The sequence below is a fragment of the Hakea prostrata genome, chromosome 8 (assembly GCF_041222555.1).
Source record: "Hakea prostrata isolate BN-2017 chromosome 8, UWA_Hpros_2, whole genome shotgun sequence".
Lineage (NCBI taxonomy): Eukaryota > Viridiplantae > Streptophyta > Magnoliopsida > Proteales > Proteaceae > Hakea > Hakea prostrata.
Window position 1 is genome coordinate 23,936,035 of NC_142607.1, and position 19,513 is coordinate 23,955,547.

Here is a 19,513-nt window from a genome sequence, read left to right on the forward strand (position 1 = left end):
ACTTTTCAATAGAAAATTTCTTCTTTTACTATCCGGTTTCGCCTTAGGGTCTATCCGAGTTTGTGCTCGCAATGGCCCGTCGATCCGGCATGTCCTCAACGGACCATGCGAATACATCCTTATTCCGTTGAAGAAATAACTTCAACTTATCTTTAAACTCTTCCACTGTTCGGACCCGACATAAGTAATCTTTTTCGCGTCCTCGGTACCCTGGATTTGCTCCGGTTTCTCCTTGGTTGGCCTTTGCATCTCTGTCTCTTCCCGATCATCTCGAACTTCTATGGGGAGGCGGTAACCTTCCTCGGACCCTCCTTGTCTTCTAAATAGGCAACATAACACTGTAGAGATCTTCAGTCGAGGGAGGCTTGACCGATTCCCATATCGTCGAATTTTATCTTCAGTGCTTTGTCGAAACAATAGCACCTATTTTGGATAAAGATGGTCGCGAGAATCATATTATAGGCTGGTAGTTCTGAACCACCAAAAATTGATTCGGACATTGTTTCTTTGGGAAAACTTCCAATGGAAAGATCCAACTGAACCGATCCTTCCGCTCTCTGAGTGACCCCGCAAAGCCATATAGGTGTGTAGATGAAGGTTTCATCAAGTCTTGATCCACCTTCAATTTTTGATACACTTCGTAGTTAGGTCTGACCCTGTATCAATCAAAACTCTATGCACTTCTGCCGTGCAATCTCTACCTTGATGACTATAGCATCATCATGAGGTAGACAAACGTCTCTTTCGTCTTCTTCGCTAAAGGTGATAGAATCTTCACCATTCACTTCTTCCGCTTCTGGCCTCTCGGCTTCAACAAATTTGGATTTGGTTTTTAAACTCCGGAATGATTTGGGCTCTGGACCCCGAAGATGGTAAGGATCGGTGATCGAGTAGCAGCTTCAATCATCTCCTTGCCTTTTTTGACTTGGGGCCTCCTTGATCGTTCAACTAACCGAAGATTCCTTTTAGGGCAGGGGGCCAGTGGCTCCTCCCTTCTCGTAACAAAGGCAGTGTCCCGAGATATCAATCTCTCAATATCCCCTGGATGCGACTCATTAGTGTAATGACCATAGTCCTTTGAATCGCAATACTTTTGATCCCTCTGTTTAAAAGATTTTAGGCGGCCACTTCAAAATATTTTTCTTTTGAGGATATTCGAATATCGGCCCGAGGAGCATTCAATGGAGTGTACTCACTTCTACCGGGGGATCTTTGGCGCCAAGGTTGGGATCTTCCAACCCGATCACGAACATTCTTCTTTGGCTTCTACTTACGCTCAGGGCCTTTTGTTCCTTATTGGAGACTTTATTATCTCCTTGGCACGCATCTAGAATCTCCATGACTTCAGCACCTTCGGCATCTCTGTACCAACTCGGCATAAGTCGTGGGTATATCCTGTAGTAATAACTCCAGGGAGTTTCCGATTTGTGAGTCCTGTGAATAGAGCGGTTACGGCTACCTGTTCATCCAAGTTTTCTATCACCATCGTCACTTTGTTGAATCTTTTCGAAACTCTCGATCGATTCGTTCTTTCCTTGTTTGACGGTAAACAAGGTTTCTTCCGTTTCTTGACCCGTATCCCACTCTGGAATCGCCCTATGAATTGGCGCGCCAATTCGTCAAAGTTTATGATCCTTCCCAGGGGAGGTTAGAAAACCACTTTTGTGCCGCTCCGGTTAGAGATGAACCGAAAACCACCATAAAATTTCATCGAATTACACAACGCCATGGTCCGTTGGTAATAGCCGATGTGAGCTGTTGGATCTCCGGAGCCATCGAATGTTGAGAAGGTAGGCAAACGGAAGTTATGGGGAAACCGATATCCCGCAATTGGCTCAGCAAAAGGAGTCTTCCGAATGACCGAGTAAATATCCTCGATTATTCTTCCCTTAGCCAATTGCCCTAACTTCTCATTGATGTTGGCCAATTCTTGACCAATCTGGGTCGGGTGATCTTCAGCAATACGATCACGACCTCGATTAACACGATCATCACGTGCTACTCGATCATCACGAACAGCCCGTCCTTCACGACGTTTCTCTCGTCACGAACTGCTCGATCATCACGAACGGTTCTTCGACGGTGGGTGAGTGAGTTCTTACCCCAGTATCCAACCTTGTATTTGAATCAGTTGTACTCTCTTGCGGTCTGTCGAACCGATCGCCTCGCCTTGGTTGATCATCAATCCTCCGAAGTCCTCGGTCTCCTTCACGGAAATTCGATCAACATTCCGGTCTTCAGCCATTCTTTGGTCACGTGGCAATGCCGTCTCCCTGAATCGTGTTGATCGGGTTCTTGTGGTAAAACCACTCGTCCGGTGAGCAAGCGGAGTGCTTGGCTCACCTCCAAGAGTTGAATCTTTACCCGATCCAATTGATCTTGGATTGTATCGGGGAGGAGGATTACGTCCTCCCTGGCCATCATCCACCTCGATAGGATTTTGGCTTTCTGGGAATATCTGGATTATTCACCACAGTATCCGAACACCGGAATTGCGTTGTGCGGCGGCTGCTGCTGATCTAGTCACCATGGCTTTTTCAAGTCGTTCCCACAGACGGCGCCAATTGATGCATCCAAAATCTACTCGGCTCTTGGATCTCCACGTGATGTCCTGCAAAGCAAAGCGTCGGATGTGGCCCGACCGCGGGGGTCGGAGTCCACCTCCGAAGGCTAAGTCGGTTGATGAACTTAATCACAAACGGCTCTGCTAGAAGCACGAGCTAATGAATGAAGAAGCGGGAAAGGTGATCTAGATAGCGGAGGCGATAGTTTAGGTCTATCGGTATGTATCTGAACACGAGTCTCGAGATAGTATTCTTTTTGATCGATTGATCCGTCCCTCACCTTGTATGGTAGTGAGGTTTATATAGAGTGTACCTTCGAATCTCCTTCGTTGGATGCACTCGAGCCTTCTTCGGGTAGTCGTTGGATCTTATCAATAAGATCCGTTGAGCGATAGACTTCTACTAGTTTGGGCTAGTAGAGGACTCCTGAGATAACCGTTAGGTTATGCGATAGTTATCCCTTTGATGATGATTATCCGCAGCCGTCAGTTTGAGTCTGCTGTCATCAGGGTGATTACCCTAATCCATAAGTATGACTAGGGCACGCTTGCAGCCAAATAATCTTTCTTCTTCAGCAAGCCATCTTCTGGATCCTGTTCGCTCGGGAGCGATTCGGTTTTCTCCGTCTCGACCGGGGTCGAGGGTCGGACAAGGTATGAACCCGGTCAGATCATAAACTCTCCATATCAGGATCAAAATAACGCATTAAAAGATTTTAAATGGTAATATACTCGATAAATATTTACGAAGCTCATCTTCCAAATGACGAAGGCTTTGACAGGCTTAATTGTTTGCATATTTCAAAGCAATTAAGGAAAACAAATGGATACTTGAGGGTTTTCCTGTCTTTTACATTTAAATTAAATTTATTTTATGTATTTATAACGACTAGTTCGGGTTGGTTTTGGGCTAATGGACCAGACATGGGCTGGTCGGGACCACCCTAAACCAGTGCCAGCTGAGGTTGTTCAGCCCAAACACAGCCTATTAAGCTTTCATTCGAGCCGGTTCGGGTTATAATGTGCTGGTTCGGTTCGGGTTAGGTTTAGCCCCTTAAAAGTTAAACCCACATGCGGCGTTCGCGCAGAGCGAAGACTCAAGTGAAGGCCTCAAGCTTTGCAAATCCGGCGTTTCCTCCACGGTAAGCTTTCGACGGCGCTGATTTTCTCTTACTACATTCCATGAAACCCCTGTTCCTCGTCTCCTTAATGCTTGCTATGAATTTAGTTGGAGGTAAAGTCGAACGAAATCCTAGTTGGTCACGACAACGTGAAGCACCACTCGTCCTCCATCCCTGTTACCATAAGCAAATCTACCCCTCTGAAAAACTGATTTCATTGTAATTTTCTTTTTTCAAAGTTTTCGTTTCGATCAAATCTCCATTTCAAATGGCAGTCAAATAATAATAACGTTGTTTCATCATCCTTACGGATCCTTTATGTGGAGTAGATAAGAAAATCTGATATGAATGTTCTATCTGCCTTTTGTTTCATCAGAGCTTTTTTTTTTTCGTTAGGTGGTACTTCAATCAAAGGGAAGTGAACCCTAGGATTCAGAGCCAATCTTACAAATTCTCCAGCTTATTTGGTAGGATTTAGTATCTGTTTTTGTTTTTTCTTTGAAACTTTCCTCCATATATCTAATCTTATAGCTCTTTAGTGCTGAAAGTATCTGATGCAATTAAGCCTGCGTTTAAAATATCAACATCCAAACAAATTTTCTAGTTCTCCCGTTGTGCAATGACTCTACTCTGTTGATTGGTTTGCAACATTCAAATTCAGATCCTTCAGTTTTCTTTTTCAAGCTTTAGTTTTGATTTTCCATCATCCATGATCCTAACTTTATGGGTTACAGTTACCCAGTAGAGTAGAATGTTGGATTTGTCTCTGGACTTCAAGTAGACTCTTTCAGCTAATAGTTGCTTATTTTCCTAATTTTCTTATGTTGATATTGATTGATCGTTGAAGACTTCTTGTTCCCCCATCTTAGTTATTCATCTATTTGGTTTGATCCAAGGGAATCTTTAGGGTTGTTCTTCAATCCAAGGTGAAAAAAACCTTTGAAATCTGGTGCTTCTTGTTGTCTGCTTATCATGCTAAAGCAACCTTTGAAATTGCTGCTTCTGATTTTTTTTAGTACTGAGTGCTCTTGATTGAATCTATATTCTTCTATTTTTTTTATTACTTATTTTGATGTAGCCAGGTTCAGCCCACACCAAGCCCATGAAAGTTTAAACCAAAAACCAAGCCCAATAGGTGCACCAAGAAGCTGGCCAAACCCTCAGAAGGGCATTATGGTTTTTTTCCCACCCCTTATTTACTTTTTGTTTTTCAATTGGACTAGTGGTTAGAGTCCTTGTTTGAGTTGGAGTCCCAATTAGAATCCAATTTTTATGTAGGATTCCTTTTGGAAATTAGTTATTTATTTTTGCAAGTTATTTTTGACTAGGAGATCTCTTAAAGATTCCTTTATAGCTTTTTTACTAAGTTGTTAACTTATAAAGGAAATCTCAATCCAAGGTGGATTCCCTAGTTTCAATCCAAGTATGTTTCTTAATTAGATAAGAGTCCTAGTTGCATTCTTTCAATGTAATGAGCTATAAGAAGGCCCGTATACCTTGTAATCAAATTAGATTGGATAATAAAATTGCAAAGCATTGGGGAATGTGGCTAAATGTGTCATAGGTAAATCAAAAGAAAAGCTCCCTTCTTATAGAGAGACTTGGTGGTGGTGGTGGGGGGGAATGGTGAGGTTTAAGCAGCCATTAAGAATAAGAAAGTTAGTTTTAAGACATGGCAAAGGGCTAAGGATGTAGAGGATTTGTAAAGGTGTAAGTTGGTCACAAATGCAGCTAAGAAAATTGTGAAAAAAAACAAGGGAGAAGAAGTATAAAGAATTATATAATAGGCTGGGCATGAAGGAAGGAAAAAATCTATATGTAAGATAACTAAAATAAGGGACAAGAAGAGTAAGATCTAGACCATGTTAGATGTTTTGAAAGTGAAGATGGTAAAGCACTAGTACATGATGTGGACATTAAGAAGAGCGGGGAAATCTATTTCTCTAGTCTATTAAACGAGTATGCTTTAGGTATCTGTGATTTGGATGATTACACCATTCACCATGGCACTAATCTTCAAACATATATATAGAGAATTTTGATCTTTGAAGTGAAAGAAACTCTAGGAGGATGAAAGTAGGCAAGGCATAAGGTCCCAATGAAATCCTAGTTGAAGTAGGGAAGAGCCTAGGAACCTATGGGCTAGCTTGGTTGATCAAATTGTTTAATAAGATTATAGGTGCAAGGAAAATGCCAGATGAATAGAGGAGAAGCATCCTGGTTCCAATTTACAACACTAAAGTAGATATTCAAAGTGTAATAGCTATAGAGGCATTAAACTAAGATGAGTCAATACTATGAAATTATGGGAGAGAGTAATTGAAACTAGTTTAAGACGAATATCCATAATTATAGAGAACCAATTTGGTTTTATGCCATGAAAATCTACAATGGAAGCTATTTACCTTGTTAGGAGACTTAGGGAAAGGTATAGAGAGTGTAGGAAAGATCTTCATATAGTATTTATTGACTTAGAAAAAGCTTATGATGGAGTCCCTAGATCGTTAATTTGGCAAGTAATAAAGAAAATAATTGTTGCAAGTAAATATGAAGATATAGCTAATGATATGCATGATGTTTCAGTAACAAGTGTAAGAATAGTTAGGGGATAAGGTAGTAAATTCCCAGTTACTATTGGGCTACATTGAAGATGAGCTTTAAGCCCATATTTATTTGCACTTATAATGGATGAATTAACCAAAGACATTCAAAATAATGTTTCTTGGTGTATGCTTTTTGCTGATGATATTGTGTTAATAGACATGACATAAGTAGGGTTAATACCAAGTAAGAATCATAAAGAGCATCTTTGGAATCAAAAGACTTTAAACTAAGAAGAACAAAGAAAGAATATCTAGTTTATAACTTTGGTCATGATCGAATGGAGGATGACGTGGTGAAACTTGATAATAAAAAGGTTCCTTAAAGTGATTATTTTAGGTGCTTTGGTTCAATCATTAAAAAAATGTGATATATAGGATGATGTTTCCCAAAAAATTTAAAATAGGGTGGATGAAGTGGAGAAGTGTGTCCGAGGTCTTGTTTGATCAGTATATTCCTTTAAAGCTCAAAGGAGAAAATTCTGTAAGATCGTCTGTTTGACCAGCTATGATGTATGGTGTTGAGTGTTGGGCTATTGAAAAGCATCATATAAATAAACTTTTTTTTGGGTAAATCATATAGATAAATTCAATGTAGTAGAAATGAGGATACTAAGATGGATGAGTGGCAAAACTAGGAAAGATAAGATAATAAATGATTATATTAGAATTGGTTTGGATGTAGCTTCTATAAGTGATAAGCTATGAGAAAGTCGTTTGAGGTGTTACGACCACGTTTAATTGATGTTTGTATATGCCCCTGTACATAGAAGTGATTTAATCTGGATTGAAGGGATTTAATTTGGATTGAAGGAATTAGAAGAGCTAGGGGCAAATGTAAGGGAACCTTAAGAGAAGTGGTGGGAAAAGATACGCATAGCTTAGGCTTGTATCTACCATGGCCTCAAACAGAGTTGATTGAAACACATGAATCCATGTAGCTGACCCCATTTAGTTGGGACAAGGCTTCTTGTTGTAATAAAATTGCAAAGCATTGAAGGAGAATTGGAGTCGTTGGTTCCGAGAGGGATCCCCATGACTGAGTATGTGAGATTCCTGCAATTGTTTCATATTCTTCTTCAACTTCCATACCCTGCTGCAGGCTTTTAATCTCCCCTACAGCAGCTTAGAGTGAACTGGTCCACTCACTACAAGTAAGTATGATTCCCCACCCCATTCCCAACCCACATCCCTAATTGCAGACCTTTCTTTCCCTCCCTTCTTCTTCCCTATGGCAGTAGCACGCGAATCCCAATTAAAACCTTAGAAGACCTTCACCCTTCCCCCTATCACCCTGCCCATAGGATTACACACCTCTCCTCTCTCTCTCTCTTCTCTTATCTCTAAAACCCTAACCAGCCCATTCCTTGAAGTTGCAGAGTTTTCCTGCTCTTCATTTTCTTCCTTGAAAAACTAAAACCCTAAACCTAATAGAAACCCAATATCTACTCAACCTTAACCCAAAGCCTAAACCCTTTTAGGACTAGCATCCCCACCTGTACCCAATGTTTGATCCAAACCTTAACCCTAACTAAGAATCCCAAACACATTAGGAGGCTTACTTTTTCTTGGAAAAATTCTGCAATTGCAGATTGTTTAAACAGAATATTTTTTCTAAGTTTTCACACCTAAACCTATTGTAAACATAACCCTTGACCTATCCACACCTAGATTGAAGAGTTGGGAACCCAAGCAAACTGAGCGACAGGGCTCCCTGTGTGTATTGAAGCATTATTAGCTGCTGTCCACTAAGATTTGACCTAGAACAACAGGGTTCTGAACCCCAATTGTACTGCTGGTTACATCATATTCACTTTGACAGAAAAAAAGCTAGTCCAATTAGGATTGGCAAGACTGTCTGATATAACCAAGATTGGCAACCATAGGGCACTTTATATTTGAGGCCGAAATTCAGCATGCGGCACCAAGAGCTGGCCGAATTACTCTAGCAGTAGTTTGGTCATTTTTCGACTTTCCCTTGAGGTCAAAGTTGTCTAGTTTGATTCTCCTTAATTTTAGGAGTCCATATCTAATTTTGTTTTGTTCAAGAGTCGTTGTAGCAAGTTATGAAATAGTCTTTGTTCCGTTAGGAGTCCTAGTGGAACCTAATTGCAAGTATGATTCCTTTTTAAAGTTCATTAGCAAGTTGTATTTGTTTAGGAACTCTTATTTAAGAGTCCTTTTCCTTTGTAGTTCGTACTAGGGAATTATAATCCAAATAGGATTCCTTAGTTGAGCCCAAGTAGGTCTTCCTTGTTTAGTCCTAAGTTGTCTTTTATTTGTCGAGTCCTAGTTTAATTTTCCTTCAATGTAAGGCTATAAATAGAGCCCCCCCATGTAAAATCAGTTCATGAATTATTGAATAAATATTGTATTGTAGGAAGAGATGGAGTTTTGGGCTTCCAAGGAGGAGTTCCCATGACTCTGAGTTTTCTGCAGATTCCAGATTATCTTTTTCTTCTCTAAAGCCTGCAGCAGACATTGAAGAGCCTCTAATCAGTGATCTTCTTCAACAATTCTTCAATCCCCTTCAACAAACATCAATTAAGCAAAGCTCCCACCCCTTCTTCATCTCATCTCCCATCTCTTCTCCATCTCTCTCAACCCCCCGTTCCACCTCTCTGCAGCACACTAATTCCCCCTCCAAACCCCATTTCCTCTTGGACATAACTCCTTCTCACCCTATCTGACCTTTGACCTAAGCACCAGCCCCAACCCCTAGCTTCTAAACCCTAGAATCACGCCTCCCCCTTGACCTCCATCAGAACCCTGACCCCAGGACTGAATCTGATTTATAGAAAAACAATTATAGATTCAGTTTCAGTCATTGAAAAAAATTTGAGGGAAACTCAAGTTCAGACCAGATGAAAATGGGAAACTTATGTGGAAACCTGGGAAATTTCGTGGAAACTTGGGATTTTTTTGTGCAAGTTTTGACAGGTTTTAGTGAGTATTTTGGGGTGAGATTCTGTATTTAAGCTAATTAGAATATAAAGAACACATTGGCACATACATTTTGCTAAAAAAGTCAATGTAGATATGTTATTCAAAGTATATAATATTAATGTAGAGTTGACCAAGAAATAAGGAATAAATTTAACTATTTAAGTACATAACATTCAATATATAACTTCTAACTTCTAAGTTCAATTCGAAACATCAAAGTAATTCAAAACATCAAATACATTATAACTAACAATAAAAATAAAAGGGAAGTACAATTCACTAACTCAGTGCTAAGAGGAGTGCCTTGGTGGATCCATCCCGTGACTTGAGTAGTGCTATGCCTGTGACATCCTCTCCTTTGACCAACGGATATAGACATCCCATGACATGTGATGCCTATGGTTGTCGAGCTAATTGACAACTGCAGCTCGATAGGTCTGGTCATCAACATGCATAAGATATCCAATCTAAGGGAATACACAGTATGGATAGGGAAGTCCTGATTTAGCCTTAGGGGTAGTGGTTGTGGTTGCACGCCAAAGATGTGCTCCATAAACGTCTGTGCCTTTTGAGTTAAAATTCATATAAGTTGCACCCCTGTGCAAGTATACCGTCCTCCTTAAGACGTTGGATAATACATCCTAGTCTGTTCCACTAGTCTATGTCTCCCATAGTCCTTAGGAAACCCATGACCATAAGATGCATGGCCGTAAGCCCCATAAGAAGATGCAACACTCTCCATACCACTCTTGTAGAAGTGGGGATCTGTTGCTGCCGGTATCCAATATCCGACCGTGGAGCCTCTTGACTCATTTAGACTCATAGATCCCATGGAGCTTGCCAAGCTATTCACATCCGTGGGAAACTTGTAGGATGAGGTGTCATCCTTATACCGATGTCTATGTTGCTTCCCTTTCCCCTTTTGGTTGTAGGTGGAAGTATGACCTCGAGATGCTGGGTAGTGTGGCTGAACTGAGTCTCCCCTGTGAACCTCAGTGATCCTCCTTGTCCTTGACTCTTAGATGGGGGTTTTTGCTGGCTCTGGAGGTGGTGGTCTCTCCCTAGGATCAACTGAATCTTGATCACTAGGTCCTCCATCATCATCATCATCCTCCTCATCACTCCCACTGGCATTCCCGCTACCAAGTTCAACGTCACCATCTCATCATTATCATCACATCATCATCATCATCATCATCTTGTGCTTGAGTAGCAGGTGGCTAAGCAACAACGTCATCATCATCTGACCACACAATATTATCCTCACTGACACTGGATGCACCGGGGTGTGGTACAAAGGGATGGCTAGGCTCAGTGTGCACTCTCCCATCTGTGGCCAAGAACTCATCCACATTAGCTCCCATCTCTTGTGCAATTTGATTGCTGGGTCAACCTCCCGCCTCGTCCAACAGTGACTCTCGTACCCATCATCATCATCATCAATGGCAAAGATGCTACCCAACTCAATCTTGTCCCCATTTTCTCCATCTTGACTTAGCTTAATGTGCTCCTCTCTCAACCTCATATTATAGTGAACATATACAAGATCCTCTAGGCACTTCACCCCCAAATGGTTTCGCCTCTTAGAATGCATCAAATTGAATGTGCTCCAGTTATGCTCGCAGCCGGTGGCAGAAGATGTGGGAGAGCACTTTAACTGCAATATTAATCAAGTACTTCGAGTCTAACCCATATTGCAGCCACCACTTAGCTGCAAGAAACGTAACCAACCCAATTAATAACGTTAAAATTAAGTGTATAAAAAACTAAAGTTGAGTATCTAAGACTTAGACTAAGTGACTAACCAGGAGTAGTGTTTTCCCGAGTCTGAATAGCCATTGAACTACCGAAGCTACCAATAACATCTCTAAAAGCCTTCAACTACAATAAATAATTACAATGTCAGTATAAAAAACAAGTAATTATCTTAAGTACTAGACTATTAGTCATCACACAATTCATAAGTTACAATCTTACCTCATTATTAATTAATGCTTGTTTTGCTGGATTCGGTTCCAACCTTTCCACTACTTGCTGGACTGTCCAGATCAAGTTTGTCCTCATCCTAAGTTCTTTACTGTTATGGTACATAGGATTCAAATAATAGGCTATCAAACATGCTAACAAATGAGATGGTAAGAAACTACACCACAACATAATAAGTATTAACTATTAAATAATAATTTGGAAAATTTAATAACTTTCAACTCACTAGCCAAATGCAATTGATGTTGCAATTGCCTCTTCCACCTCTCCTAGATGATATCAAGGAATTTCTAGTTGCCCTTAGGAAATACCTTCCCAACCATCTCCTTCATCATCTCCACTACAGCCCATATATGTTGAGACAACACATAATAATTTCAACTCAATCCAACATTGTTTGAGCATGAAACAAATAGAAAAATGTAAATTTTTAGGTATTTTTTAAAATCAGAAAAATAAAAAAAATAGTAGAACACTTCAAAAATCAGATTCAATCAATGACATTTGTAATCTACTTATCAAAGACAACACATAATAAGTTCAACTTAATCCAACATCGTTTGAGCATCAAACAATGGAAAAAATGTAAATTTTACGGTATTTTTTAAAATTAGAAAAATAAAAAAAATAGTAGAACACTTCAAAGATCAAATCCAACAACAACCACTTGTAAATCTCCTACTAGAGAATATGGAAAAAAGAATTCAAAACAATCCAACACCATTTGACCATGGAAGAAAGGAAAAAAAACAAAAAAATTGGGGAAACTTAGGTTACCTTGCAACAAAGCTTGGAAACACTTGAAATAATCCACTAAGAAGGGCCAAAATCAACAAAGGAGTTCTTAAAAATGTTTGAAATGATCCAAAAACATGCAAAGAACGTCAAAAAATGGGGAAGAAATGGAGTCGAAACTTGCTGCTTGGGACTTGGTATTGCGCTCTAAACTTTGCAAACGCAGAGTTTCGTGCGATAAAAGGGATTTTATAAAAGTGAACTGGCTGGTTCAGCCGGTTCGACTCAGGTTTTGACCCAACCTTGAAATTTCGAGGTTTCGATGAAAATTCGACAATTTCGATCGAAACTTGGGACTTTTTTTGATCCCCCATAGTTTCGTTTCGAGGTTCCAAAAGTGCAAAATTTTGGTCGAAATTTTGACAGTTCCGACCGAATTTTGTGCGATGGTTTCAGTCCAACATTTTTATCACAAACCCCTGACTGGAATCATTCATTTCTTCCTCTAACCCTAATAACACCTAGGAACCCTAAAACTTGAAGAAAATTCTAAAAATTTAAACCCCATACTTTGAGGATAAAATATGAAACTGTAATTCACAGAATCAGATTTGAGCCTTGTTCTCCTACTTCCTAGCCCTTGAAACAGCCTGGCAGAACTATGTTACCCTACCCTCTCAACCCTAACAATCGCATAAACCCTGGAAACCCTAGTCACAGCGTTTAGAGATCAAACCCTCTAGTGGCAGGGTATAATTGAGCAAATATAAGCTGCCATCCATCAAAATGTCAGATCTAAAACAGCAAGCTTTAAACCCTAATGACCCCTGGTTCTCTAAAAGAGGATCTCGAAGACTGTCCCCTGACCTGAGGTTACATCACTGTCTTTTGGGTCCACACGTAGAGTTGCACAAGCTCTATATATATGGAGAGAGGAGATAATGCTCTTGTTTTAAGTACTGAAACGGTACCTAGAGATGGAAAAACTTTGAACGATCTAGCACGAGATAGGACTAGACGGTTGGCTTTCTATCTGAAAGAACCCTTGAAGCCACATTTCTCTGATAACTACTAAGATAAATTATTTTTAATATGTCAATTAATTAATTAGTCATTGTAAAAAGAAGACACGCAAAGTGGCCCCACTTAGGAGACAAAGTAGTTTAACTCGGGTGGCATATTTGGATCATTGTATGTGTCCTAATTTAGACTTCTTTGGGTTACACCTAGAATAGTAGTCCTTTTTTAAATGTATATGGCTGCCTAATATGACCTTCGTAGTCTAGTTTTGTGGACTATTAGGGGGTTGTATGTTCTTCAACTTGTAGCATCTTTTATTCTGTTTCATAATTCCTACTAATATAGGTGTCGGAAGAGGCTTGAAGTCTTTGTAGCATATGTTATTCTGCTTCCCATCTAAAGATAAATATTTTAAAATGAATTTCCTTTGCTACATATGAAGTTACTTTGTCATATTATTTTATATACATGTTTTGTGGCATTGATAATAAATTTAACTTATATATGATTTGATATTTTCATGAAACAAAGTAAAAGATTTGTGATTCTTAATTAAAAAATTCTAAGAATTTATAAACAACTTGAAATAAGAGATTTCTTTGAATTGATAGAGAAATTTAAGGGACATAGGAGAGAGACACAATCTGAACTGCATTTGACGTGACGGTTCTTAGCTCAAGAATCGCTATTCTTGAATTTCAATTTTTTTGTTTTAGAAAAATCAGATTCTTTTAAGTATCATGCTAATGCTTTACTCATACATGATTTATAGAAATTATGATTCTTTGGATGATTCTCAACAATTTTTTCATTAGAATAGAATCAGTTATCTGAGAAATGGTCTACAAACAAAAATAAATATCTCAAGGTTTCCAACATCCCTCACAAATGACGTGATACTCGGGCGGCCAACACTCAATATGTTAGAAGCAGTGGTCTCGCCCAGGCACATGAAACTCAAATTCTTGACCGAGTCTGGAGTAGGGGAGTGCAAATCCGACTAGTCCACGTCCTGACAATGTTATGTTAATTACTTGAAGCAGAAACGGAGGTCCGAGAGATCGGGAAGTGCTCTAACCGTCGAAATCCGAGACAATTGGGACGAGGACAACATGTAGAGGGCTGAATTGGTGGAGAAACTAGAGAGGATCCAACTACACCCGGATCACCCGGACCACGGGACGATGATCAGGTTGGAGCAGCTTGAACCCTTCAAGAAAGAGTTGACTGAATTCTAACTGGATAATTCATACATCTTCGCTTGGTCGGCAGACGATATGGTTGGGATTGATAGGAGGGTAGCTGAACACAAGTTATGGATTCAGAAGGATGCAATCCCAGTCATCCAAAAAAAACGGAATTTTTTCCTTGGAAAAGCATAAGGCAATCAGAGTAGAAGTGGATAAATTAGAATGATCAGGCTTCCTTGAGCCAATTAAGTGCCCGACCTGGTTAGCAAACGTGGTAATGGTTGAGAAGGAAAATGGGAAGTGGAGGATGTGCGTCGATTACACGGACCTCAACAAAGCTTGCCTGAAAGACTACTACCCATTACCCAGGAGTCTGCTCATCGACGCAACTGCCGGCCATGAAGTTCTTAGCTTCATGGACGCATACTCCAGATATAACCAAATACTAATGGATCGAGACGATGAGAAGCACATTTCGTCCATGATAGATCGGGAAAGCTATTTCAACTGGGTAATGCCATTCGGGTTAAAAAATGTTGGGGCCACCTACCAGAGAGCCGTAAACAAAATCTTGAAAGAACAAATCAGGAGAAATATGGAAGTTTACGTTGATGACATGCTCGTGAAAAGCTTGGCCGAGGTAAAACACTTGGCATACTTGGAAGAAGCATTCGACGTATTACGAACCTACTGGAGGCGGTTGAATCCGGACAAGTGTGTAGTCGGGTATCTTCCGGGAAGTTCCTCGGTTTCATGGTATCTCAATGGGGAATCGAAGTGAGCCCCGAAAAAATAAGACATTAGTAGATATGCAACCCCTGAGAACGGTAAAAGACGTCCAATTTCTGACTAGAAGAGTAGCCGCACTAAACTACTTCATATCTCGAGCTGGGGGAAAATGCAACTTATTCTTCAATGCACTAAAAGCCATATTAGGTCGGGGAGAAGGCATATGGACCGAAGAATGCTAGCAAGCCTTTAAAGAGCTCAAGAGGTCGCTCGGGACGACTCCAGTATTGGCCTGACCTACTCCGGGGAGAATCTCACCTTTCACCTGGCCATCTCCCCGGTCGCACTAAGCGCAGTCTTGATCAAAGGAAATACCACTCAAAACCCGGTTTATTATGTGAGCCATGTACTCATCGATGCAGAGACAAGGTACCCGGACTTTGACAAGCAAGCGTTGGCCTTACTAGTAGCCTCGCGAAAGCTAAGGCTCAATTTCCAAGCACACCCGATCATCGTGTTGATCAACTTCTTGCTCAAGAAGATCTTGCATAAACCGGACATGGCCAGGAGACTGGTTGGGTGGGTAGTCGAGCTAAGTGAGTACAAAATTGAATTCAAGCCAATGACAGCCATAAAAGCCCAAGTACTAGCTGATTTCGTTGTGGAAAACAATCTTCCTCAAACAATGAACAACGACGATCCCGATGAACTATGGTTATTACATGTAGACGGTTCAAGTAGTAACTCGGGTTCGGGGGCGGGATTAACCCTGATGAGCCCGAATGGCTTCAAGGTTAGCTACGCTTTTAAGGTTTAACTTCAAGGTCTCCAACAGCAAAGCCGAGTATGAGGCGGTCCTGGCTGGCCTCTGAGTTGCTAGGGCTTTGAGAGCTCGGGACTTGGAAACAAGAAGCGACTCTCAGTTGGTCGTAAATCAAATCAAAGGAGAATATGACACAAAAGATGGCCAGATGGCTAAGTACCTCGCGAAGGTGGAGCAATACAGGGCAGAGTTCGAGTGGGTCATTTTCAAACAAATCCCCCGAAAGGAAAATGAAGTGGCCGACGAGTTGTCCCGGATGTCTACAACCAAATACAAAACACTCGACTCAATAGTTTACATAGAAGAACTCACCAGCCCGAGCATACAAGAGACCGAAATCATGGAAGTCGGGCAAGAGCCCAGTTGGATGGATCCGATCATGTCCTACTTAAGGGACAACCAACTCCCGACCGACCAAAAGGAGGCCAGAAAAATCAGAATCCGAGCAACAAGGTTCACCATCTTAGATGACCAACTGTTCAGATGCTCATTTTCTGAACCCCTCTTAAACTGCATCAGTCCATCTTGAGCCAAGTATGCCCTTGTAGCAGGACGCCCTTGAGTATGTCTGCAAATGTGAGTAATGTCAGAAACATGCCACTGTCTCGAGAGGATCTGTCGTGCCACTGTCCCTGATTTTATGCCTGACCCCTTTTACTATATGGGGGATGGACTTAGTCAGAAAATTGCCTAAAGCCACAAGGGGTCAGGAGTATCTTGTCATAGCTACAAACTACTTTATAAAGTGGGTAGAAGCAGAACCCCTGGTCTCCATCACAGAGAAGAAAATGGAGAAGTTTTTTGAAGACAAAGTCATCTACTGGTTCGGGATACCCCGAGTTTGTAACCAACAATGGCAAGCATTTTGAAGGCTTTGGGTTTGGGGCGTTCTGTGAGAGATACCATATTGAACACCGATACTCATCGGTAGCATACCCACAAAGTAACGGACAAGTAGAAGTCACGAACCGAACATTGTTGGATGGGATAAAAAGAGGTTGGAAGACAGCTGGGCCATATGGGTAGAGGAGCTCCCGAGCATCCTGTGGTCATATCGAATGTCCACCAGAACTCCAACTGGTGAAACACCATTCCGCCTGGCCTACGGAACAGAAGCCCTAGCCTCGGTCGAGGTCTTGGCTGGGTTAATGAGGTACCAAACCTATGCGGAGAAGGAAAATGAGCAAGGACTCAAGGCCAATCTCACTTTCTTAGAAGAAGTTCGTGACATGGCCAACTACAGGAATCAAAGGTACCAAGAGAGAGTGGCGAATATTACAACTCCCGGGTGAAGATCCGAAGATACAGGTCGGGAGACCTTGTGCTACAAAGGATTGGGGCTCTGGACCCAAGAAACCAAGAAAAGGAAGGGCCTTACATTGTTGACAAAGACACAAAACCGGGAGTGTATCGCCTAAAGGAGCCTGGGATAGGAAAGTCAATTGATTGATCATGGAACTCCACCAATTTGTGGAAATTCTACCGATAATTGTACAAGTCTTACATTCATAAATTAAAACTCCTACGAGCCCTACCACGGGTCCTTTTGCACCTCACTTGAGGACTATGTCCTGGGGATGATCCTAATCACATTTCTTTGCACCTCTATTGAGGACTTAACGTACTTCCACATACTACGTCCCAGGTATAATCCTAGTCACTTCCTTTTGCACCTCACTTGAGGACTATGTCCCGGGTATGATCCCGGTCACATTTTTTTGCACCTCTATTAAGGGATTGACGTACTTCTATGCATGGTGGGAGATCTCGCTCTCGAGTGAGATCTCGCCATCTCGGTCGAGATCTACCAAAAACATGGCGGTAGTCTCGATGGCCCATCTCGGTGGGTTTTAGGGCTCTGGTTGGGCTGAAACTTGGTATTTAGCCAATTTAAGGACTTTTGAACACATTAGTGACCTTATATTTGTGAGAAAATAAGCCCTAACTATGTCTCCTAAGTTGATCCTATGTGTAAAACCGAAATTCTGTGAAATGCAAGGTTAGAGACTTAGAGTCTTAGTCTCTTAGAGTCTTAGAGAGTCGAGAGACAGAGACAACATGTAATATTGTAATGTAAAGATATCAAGTAATTCAAGTTAATGAGTTATCATTTATCAACTATCAAGTATCAACTATCAAGTATCAAATACAATAACATTACACATCAAGTATTCAAGCCAACAAGTGATCAAAGTTCAAACTATCAAAGATTCAAAGTAATAAATTGTTAAATACTTAAATGTCTTAAAAATTTTATAACCATAAGAATTAAGAAGATTACAACTTACAACTTACAAGACTAAGAGTCTAAGACTAAGAATGTCAAAACTCAAAATTACAACTTACAACTTACAACTTACAAGACTAAGACTAAGAGTATGACTGTATGAGTATCACTCAGCATTTTGCATCAATTGATTATGAACGGTGGCCACATATGACTCCCAAGTCAATCCATCATTGAAGTATGTCACATATCGGTTTATTTGGAACTGATATGTCTCCATGTCGAATCTCTGGAGGAATAGCACTCTGCGATAACCGTCAATTGTGGGTGGGTGAAAGAGCCATTGTTGTTGTTGTTGTTGTCATATTGTTGTTGAGTATCTGGGTAGGGGTTTCTAAACCACTCAGTTAACAACCCACCTTCACTCCCATATGTGTACTCTCCAGGTGCAGGGTCTTGAGGAATAGTATGACCTCCATAAGAAGAATACCCACTGTAACCTGACCCTGTGGAGTGATCCCTGTATTGGTACCCCGATGACTGCCAACTGTTCAAACTCTGCTGTTGTGAATCACTCTGACCATGATTTAGGCTCATGCTTCCCATGTTGAATTCAAGATCATGCATGCTCGCATCATCATTTGGTTGCCCCTGCCCCTGGTTTGATATGCTCTTCCTACTCCTAGCATAAGTCTGAGAGATAGGGGAATTGTGGGTCGCATGTGTCGGATGACTCGGACCTGGTGGAGGTGACTCCCTTTGTTGATGCTGACTTCCACCAGAAACACAACCATCCTGACTGCCTCCATGACTCGAACTCGATGGTTGACTTGGGCCACTTGGCCCTCTGGTATCATCGGCATCATCTGAATCCCCATTACTAGTTGTCACCTCAGTTGTTTCAAGTCGATCAGGTGGCTCCTCAAATGGTACAGTTGGTCGTCCTTCTGATGCCACTGCAGCAGCCTGACCCTCATCAGAAGATACGTGCTCAGCCACAACATCTGGGCCCATAGCAGCAGCAATGGTAGGATCCGGCTGCCCTCTTGGCCCATCTAGCACTGGGCCACCTAGATCCCTAACCCACTGATATATGACATCATCTTCCTCATCTTCTGCGGGGGGCCTCGTGGAATACATCAGTCAACTCAATCGGTTCACGATTGTCGTCATCTATATCATCTTGTATGTGCCCTACTCTCAATCTCATGTTGTAATGCACATACACTAAGTCCTCGAGCCTCTTACTCCCCAATTTGTTCCGTACCTTACTATGGATGAGCGAGAAGGTGCTCCAGTTTCTCTCGCAACCAGAGGATGAGCAAGTTTGTGAGAGTACTTTAATTGCTATGTCCCTAAGATTTGGCGCAATAGTTCCATATAGCACCCACCAGTCAGCTGCATAACCAAAAATAAGAATGCATTAGGCAAGTAAATCTTTATATTTATATAACTTATCAGTTATCATTTATAGAGTTATAGTCTATAGACTTATAGACTTAATAACTTATAGAGTAGTGGACTATTTACCAGGATCAGTTTTTTGCCTAGTTGCAACTGCAAAAGGCTTTCC

The 19,513-nt window shown here is 41.1% G+C and overlaps 1 protein-coding gene across 6 annotated transcripts in view; it reads left to right on the top strand.

The window, feature by feature from the left end:
- The first annotated feature begins 3,623 nt into the window (after window positions 1-3,623).
- HDH (histidinol dehydrogenase) overlaps window positions 3,624-19,513 on the top strand; it is a 36,256-nt gene continuing 20,366 nt past the window's right edge. The window contains exons 1-2 of one of the 6 annotated variants that reach the window (XM_089165898.1): window positions 3,660-3,705; window positions 4,081-4,151. The gene's annotated coding sequence lies outside the window, so the exon portion shown is untranslated. The other 5 variants (XM_089165893.1, XM_089165892.1, XM_089165897.1 and 2 more) reach the window with 5 other exon arrangements.